Source organism: Lethenteron reissneri, unplaced genomic scaffold (assembly GCF_015708825.2).
Source record: "Lethenteron reissneri isolate LAM-NWPU_2019-01 unplaced genomic scaffold, ASM1570882v1 scaffold_1270, whole genome shotgun sequence".
Lineage (NCBI taxonomy): Eukaryota > Metazoa > Chordata > Hyperoartia > Petromyzontiformes > Petromyzontidae > Lethenteron > Lethenteron reissneri.
In genome coordinates this window covers 20026-28264 of record NW_026890971.1, presented here as the reverse complement: position 1 = coordinate 28264, position 8239 = coordinate 20026, and positions in this window count along the sequence as shown.

Below are 8239 nucleotides of genomic sequence, written 5' to 3'. Positions count from 1 at the left end.
GGTTCTCTTCCTGTTCAAATGACGGCTGCCCCCCAGCACACACGAACTCGTGTTCACGTGGCCCCCCTTGCGAGCGTCCGTGTTAACGTGGCTGTGTGTGTGTGTGTCCTTCAGGGACATTGTAAACAAAAATCTCGTATTTTGAAAAGCGTCGCTCAATATTTCTGTATTTATTTTTCTTTTTTATTTATTTTGGGGGCCTTTAAACGCTTGTTCAGAATTTTGTTCCGAGCCCATTTTGCGTTGCGTTTTCTTTTGAGCAAGGCAATCGTCTTGTGTGAGAATACTGCCTCCGTTGTGAGAGAAGTCGGTTGTTTTGTGGTGATTATTGTGTAATTATTGCGGCAGTTGCTTTTAGAAAACCGGTGGTTTATTTTGTCTACAAACAAGATGCTGGACCAGCAGGCAGGGTTGATTGGAAATGACCGCTCGTTTTTCCATCTTTGTTCTCACTTCACATTGGCAGCAATCACAAAGGCTCCGTGAACGTTGTTAAGCTACGAGCATTGTGTAACCTTCACGTGGTTCTCGTGACGAAATGGCAAAATGTAACTTTCTTGCACTGTACAAATGTTGGGAGATGTGGGTTTCGTCGTAAAGAGAGTTACAGCACCGTTATTTTGCCGTTAACATTCACTTTTAATCTTTAACGACGGCCACATTTCCACAGTGCAGTGATCGTACTGAGATGTGGGCGCGGTCCCGCCAGTCATCGATGTATCCACACAGCGCAGATTCTACTGGCTGCCAGGAAGGCCACAATGACATTACAATGTGATACTGGTAGGAACCACCTGGTTCCACCAGCCCACAGGGGATTATTGTGTCTGTCCGTCCGTCGTGCATCCAAAAATGGGAGGGGTGGGGCTGGGTTGAGAGGGGAGGGTGGGGAGGGGCTAGGTGGGGTGGGGCTGGTGGGAGGGGTGGGGCTGGGGTGGGGAGGGGCTGGGTGGTTAGGGGCTGGATGGGGGGGTGGGAGGGGTGGGGCTGGGTGGAGAGGGGAGGGTGGGTAGGGGCTGGGTGGGGAGGGGCTGGGTGGGTAGGGGCTTGATGGGGGGGTGGGTGGAGAGGGGTGGGAGGGGTGGGGAGGGGCTGGTCACCCCGTGGTGCCCTTATAAAACTCAACGTTTAACCTACTCACGCCGGCTTGTGCCCGCCCTCACAGTCGGGCATATTTGCGGAATACACCACGCCGCCGTTGACCCTGCAGGCCATTGAGCGAGCAACCCAACGTTCCTACCAGCTCCCTCCGCAGCAGGAATGTGTTTGAGAGCAAGTCATAGTAATCGCCCACATCGAATTGTTCATGCTGTTGAGAGCTGGGCTGCTGTGCGCTTTGGTATCGCAAGTTATAAGATTACAAGACCCCGCGATGAAAACTTTGCGGTTGGGAAATGGCAAAGGAGAGAACGGCACTCCCCACCATTACCTTGAGGGAAGTTTTAGCTGTGTTGAAATCTCGGCAAAAAAAATGTTTTAACATTATCATCAGTCTGGTTCCCAGATAATTGAGTTGGTGTTTCTGTGCGGTATGAGCGCCAACTGTTTAAAGGACTGAGTTGCAAAAAAAGTCTTCATGAATTAGTTTTTGGCAGAGCGACGTTTCTCTCTGCGATGAGATATTAAACCTGGTTACAATGTGTATGTGTGTGTCTTCAAGAATTAGTTTTGGCAGAGCGACGTTTCTCTCTGCAATGAGATCTCATTAAACCTGGGTACAATGTGTGTGTGTGTGTGTCTTCAAGAATTCGTTTTTGGCAGAGCGGCGTTTCTCTCTGCGATAAGATATCATTAAACCTGGGTACAATGTGTGTGTGTGTCTTCAAGAATTAGTTTTTGGCAGAGCGGCGTTTCTCTCTGCGATGAGATATTATTAAACCTGGGTACAATGTGTGTGTGTGTGTCTTCAAGAATTAGTTTTTGGCAGAGCGACGTTTCTCTCTGCAATGGGATATCATTAAACCTGGTTACAATGTGTGTGTGTGTCTTCAAGAATTAGTTTTTGGCAGAGCGACGTTTCTCTCTGCGATGAAATATCATTAAACCTGGGTACAATGTGTGTGTGTGTCTTCAAGAATTCGTTTTTGGCAGAGCGGCGTTTCTCTCTGCGATGAGATCTCATTAAACCTGGGTACAATGTGTGTGTGTGTGTCTTCAAGAATGAGTTTTTGGGAGAGCGGCGTTTCTCTCTGCCATGAGATATCATTAAACCTGGGTACAATGTGTTTGTGTGTGTCTTCCAGAATTAGTTTTTGCAGAGCGACGTTTCTCTCTGCGATGAGATCTCATTAAACCTGGGTACAATGTGTGTGTGTGTGTGCACGCTTGTGGAGGTAATGCATACTAGAATAATAAAAAAACTAGTGGCATTCATGGATAAAGTTGGTGGCAAAAGCTTCCTACTGCTACCACGTGTTCAAGTGTTTATACATTTCGTATATTTTGATGGTAAAGTTTATTTGACGTCTGTTGCGGTTGTGCAGATGCCGAACATTAAAACATTAATAACGGATATGAATTACCGAGTCTGTGGTTTTTTCGAATGTGAGCACCTGCTGTCCAGTGTCCCGTGAATTGCACGCATGGTCATGAACCTTGTCAGTGTAGAGATGTGTAGATAATTACCAAAATGTTGACCGATGAAGTGTTACTATAGAAATCTTGGTGAACCACAACTAAGAGTGGATGATGAAAGTTCAGTAAAACCTTGGATTGCGAGTCACTTGGTCTGCGAGTGTTTTGCAAGACGAGCAATTTTTTTAAAACAAATATTAATTTGATAAACGAGTGAGGTCTTGCTATACGAGTAGTACGTTCTGTCTGCCGAGCGTCACGTGATCACAACTGATATACGAGTGCTTTGATATACGAGTGCTTTGGATTACAAACACGTTTCCGGAACGAATTATGCTCGCAATCCAAGGTTTTACTGTAACTCAATATGATTGACCGTGACGAAACCCACCAATGATCAAATGATGTCCACTTCGATGAGATTGTCTGATTAAAGGTAATACGATCATTGAGTAAGTTGCAATGCAGATAAATAAACATGATCAATGGTACTATTGTGGAGCTAGATTTGAAGCTTTCGTGACTGCAATGATTCATATTCTTAGGTTATTTCGGTAAAGTCACCGTGTAGGTAAAAACATTAAAAAATAAAATAAAAATCACGACGTTTCGGAGGCAACACAAGCTTCCGTCTTCAGGTGGTACCGTCACAGCCACGACAGCTGTATCAAGTACATGAGAGATTGCAGGAGCTACCACCATTATATAAACGGAGTGGTAGCTCCTGCAATCTCTCATTTACTTGATACAGCTGTCGTGGCTGTGACGGTTCCACCTGAAGACGGAAGCTTGTGTTGCCTCCGAAACGTCGTGATTTTTATTTTATTTTACTTTTTAATGTTTTTACCTACACAGTGACTTTACCGAAAAAACCTAAGAATATTGTGGAGCTATTTAAATATATATTTACTCTGCTTGACTGCCCTGATAATATTTGTGGGGGGAGGGGGGCTGGGGAGTTGCATTGCCCAACTTTTAAGTAGCCCAGTGCCAAAGAGTGTAGTGCTCGAATCGCCTCCACCCAGAGAATGACTCCAGAGAGAATCCAGGAAGAATAAGTATAACCCGTAAAAACAAAGTTTTTCACTATAAATCCTTTATATACGTGGCGGCTAGAGTCCTCTCGTCCTCTGGCTTGAGATGGCTGCCACCTATGGGTCAGATGATTGTCTGCCAGTATTAAGCAATTGGTAATTAAATATTTAATTTGTTTTCCCTAAACAGTGTAAAATTTTGGAAAAAAATGTTCACGAACATTAATTGTCTCGCACAACGAGTCTGTGTGCAAAATGTCAGCTCGATTGGATCACGGGAAATGGGTTAAAAAACGACCGAAAGATTTGCACGGTCGTAAGCACGCAAGCAAGCGAACTTAATATAAAGGATTTAAAAAGGAGCGGGGAAGTTGCCGAGGCACTTCTGAATCGGTCCTGGTTGTCCTCTTGCATCAACCCACACTGACCAGTCTGGTGAAGTATGGTGAAACAACCCCTATGATGACCAACGCAGTATGGGAATGTCTTCACCCAATGGTGGCTTGGCGAAGAGATATATCGTCATTATTATTGAGACATCTTAGTGTGGGTTCGATAACAAAAAATGTCATTATTTATCCGTAGAAGTCATTCTCAGTCCCAAGGACCTTTTTAAGACGACAGGTTTCATATTGGCTCACAGGGGGATGCCGTGCTCACCATCTAAGATTCTTCAAGTTCCACCCTGCCATCCTCCGTCCCTCAGTCTCTCAGGCGAGTCGTGACACAATGCACCCGGCCCTAACAACACACCTCGCCCATCTTACGCACGCCGGGTTACTTTTGCGGTTTTTGTTGCTCGCAGAGCTGGACTACTGGTTTTTCTGCCTGTGCGAGTGTAGAATGAACGCGGCGTCCGTGCTCACGGGGTGCTGTGCCATTTTTAAATCCTTTATATTAAGTTCGCTTGCTTGCTTGCGTGCTTGCTTACGACCGTGAAAATCTTTCGGTCGTTTTTTAACCCACTTCCCGTGATCCAATCGAGCTGACATTTTCCACACAGACTCGTTGAAAAAAAAAATTCCAAAAATTTTACACTTTTAGGCAAAAAAAAATTATTTTACATATATTCAAATAGAACTCATTCTTGGCTTTGGTTGAACGTCACAGTATAAGAGCCCAGAGCGTAACCCCTCCACAGGCCGTGGCGGAGTAGCGCAGTTGGTAGCGCCCTCGCTTCCCATGCCAAAGGTCGCGGGATCGATCCCCGCGTCCTCCACAGGCGAATGTTTTTAAATCCTTTATATTAAGTTCACTGCCACGCATATAAAGGATTTATAGTGAAAAACTTTGTTTTTACGGGTTATACTTATTGTGTGTGTGTGTAATAAACCTTCTCGAGACGACTTCTGGAATCAGTCCTTTATTTTCCACTTCCACAGTTTACACACACTCCCCGTTGCTGGCAGGCAACGGGAAGCGGGCAGACAGCCAGCAAAGTCGCACCGCTCACGTGGCACCCAGAGCCCCGTACGCGCGTGGCTCCTGCTCCCTTCGTTCCCAGGTCTGCTCCCGACTCCTCCGTCTCTCCCCCTCTTAACCCCTCGGTCACGTGGTACCCCTAAGCCAATCTCCAGTAGTCAGCGTCGAACACTCCAGATCACTCCCCGTCAACTCCCGGGACCACGCCTCTGATCCGGCTTCCCATTAGCTGAGGCCAAGATCGGCCAAGCCAATCACCTTAGCTAACATGCCGTGATCACGCCGAGATCATGCTCCCGGGCTCTCCCCTCATTGGCTACAAAGCGGGACCGGCAAGCCGATCGTCACGTGAGTCATACATGGCTCTCATTACGTGTACGGTTATGGCATCGGGATCGTTATCTTGAGGGGGCAGTTAATGATTAATTCGGTTGTGTCGAGTGTCCCGAGGCCCTTTAATGTCCCGTGGGTTGCCGTGTTATTAGCTCGCAGTGTGACGTCGGTTTATTTTGTTGATCAGATCTAGTTTTTGTTTTTGTTGTTGTTGTGATTGCGATGTGCCACATTTCGTAACGATGTGTTTATTGTATGGGGCTTTTCTCGCGATCGCGATGTGTGGACTGTACGTACTGCATAGACTGTCTCTCTGCACGGATACGGGTTGTGAGGTGCATTGTTGTCTCCTTGGTACGGATCGTTAATATGTGAGCCACGAACCAGGGCAGGCACTCTGATTGGTCGGGAGCTTAGCGGCAGTCCCTTTGATGTGGAAGCCTGGGTGCGGACGTCGCTGAAAGCACCGATACGGCCCACCATGGCCGTGAAGGATCGCGGGTTAACCAAGGGATTCTTTGATGTAGAGGGGGATAAAAGGGAGGGCACTCTTATCAGTTCGCGTTCTCAAGTCAGCGATCGGAGCAGTCAGCTTGCCAGGCACTGGATCGTACGTGTGACGAGTATCAGCGCAGCCAGGCCCCGCTCCCAGTGAGAGCTTCGTGCACATCCGAGCCGAACAACGAGTACGCGAGAGAGAGAGAGCTGCGAGTTAGCATAAAAGCCTAGGGAGATTAATTCGAAATAGACGCGGTAGGTCGGGTTTAGACCGTCGGGAGATAGGCTAGCCTTACCCTGCTGATTCAGACTCTGATTCAGGTAATAGTGACTCGCAGATGCGCCGGTCTCTGTGGTATTGAGGAGCAGAACCGGCCCTAGACCTTAGGGGGCCCTAAGCAAAATTTGGTTGGAGGCTCCTTTGATGTATGATTTTTTTCACCCACTAGCTAGCAGTGACTCTAGGGGGCCCTCTGCTGGCCACGGGGCCCTTTGCAATTGCAAGGGTCGCTTAGTGGCTGGGCCGGCTCTGTTGAGGAGTGCTGGGAGTGGTGTGGGCATAGGTGTGAACGACGGGTTAACGCATGAATCTTACCCTCGATTCGGTTATCGTTACGCTTGCGCTGTGCTGTTAGTGGGTGCACATGGTGAGCGACGGTAGGATTGCACGAGTACACGTGGGATTCTAGATTTGAAGCTTTCGTGACTGCAATAATTCATATTCTTAGGTTTTTTCGGTAAAGTCACGTAGGTAAAAAACATTAAAAAGTAAAATAAAATAAAAATCACGTTTCAGAGGAAGACGGAAGCTTGTGTTGCCTCCGAAACGTCGTGATTTTTTATTTTATTTTACTTTTTAATGTTTTTACCTACGTGACTTACCGAAAAAACCTAAGAATACACGTGGGATTATTCATACGACCATTGTTTAGATTGTGCCCGAGCATGATGCGTGAATCCTGTCGCCAGTTACTCATCACTGCGCAGAGGGGCCGGAGGACGATTAAAGCATTTCTTTAATTCCCCAGTACACAGCAACACTTGTTCTAAAACCAATCCCGAACACCCGCCCCACAGCCCTTTAAATCATCTCAAATACAACCCCCCAATCGGCAACACGTGTGTGCGAGTGACGTCATTGCCCCTTTGACCCCTGACCCCCATTCCGCACGTGATTGGTGCGTGTGGTTGTGAGTTTGAGTGGCTGCGCGTATACGAGTGTGGGCCGTGGCGTGCAGAGAGTCTTCTACCAACGTTGGGAGGAGTGCGAGTGAGGAGCAAAGAATTAATTGCAGGCAGCCGAGCGCCAGCCCCGAATCGTGCCCCACAGACAGGACTCGCGGACTCGAGGAGCCGGAGAGTGGCAGCAGCGGCTCTCACACGAGTGAGCGAGGAGTCAGGAGGCAGCAGCCCCCCCCCCCTTCCCCCGAGATCAACCCTCCGCCGGGGGAGGACCCGGGGGCCAGCAGCCTCAACAAGACGCATATATTAAACACAAACTCCACTTTATTTATTGTACCAGGTAAAGCGTAATAAGCTATTAGCTTCTTTTTCGATTAAAGCTTTCGTGACTGCAGGGATTCATCTTCTTGGTTCTTTCGGTAAAGTCACGTAGAATTGAAATAATAAAATTATATAAATAAAACATAATAACCTTCTTGGTTCTTTCAGTAAAGTCACGTAGAAGGGAAATAATAAAATAATAAAAATAAAACATAATAAAATACGACGTTTCGGCCACAACGCAAGCAGCCGTCCTCAGGTGAAGAATGAAACACCACCAAGCTTGGAGCGTCGTGATAATTATTTTATTATGTTTTATTTTTATTATTTTATTACTTCCCTTCTACGTGACTTTACCGAAAGAACCAAGAAGATGAATCCCTGCAGTCACGAAAGCTTTAAATCGAAAAATAAAACACGATAAAACGACGTTTCGGCCACAACGCAAGTAGCCGTCCTCAGGCGGAGAACAGGTCTGTCGAGGAGAAAATTCTACGTGACTTTACAGAAAGAACCAAGAAGACTATTAGCTTCTTTTCATAAGCAACCTGGCTATCTCAAATGACACCAGCTTAACAAAGTGGCTGATATCATCATCATCATCGCTGATTCACGTGGAAATTTCTAGCGGCAAAATAACGTAAACAAACTAAAACACACGATCGGTGAGGTTTGCACTCACTTTGTGAGGCAAAAGGGGGGCTAATTTCCCTCAAGAAATGCAATAAAATGTACTTTAAACCTTTTTCTTAATATCTAAAAATTATCGTGCTGTACAAACCGCCGGCGGGAAAGGCCGGCGTTGGCGAAATCAAGCGGGCTTTGGTCGCCAAGGGCATCCTGTGCGTAGTGTGGTTGAGTGGTCTAAGTTGTTA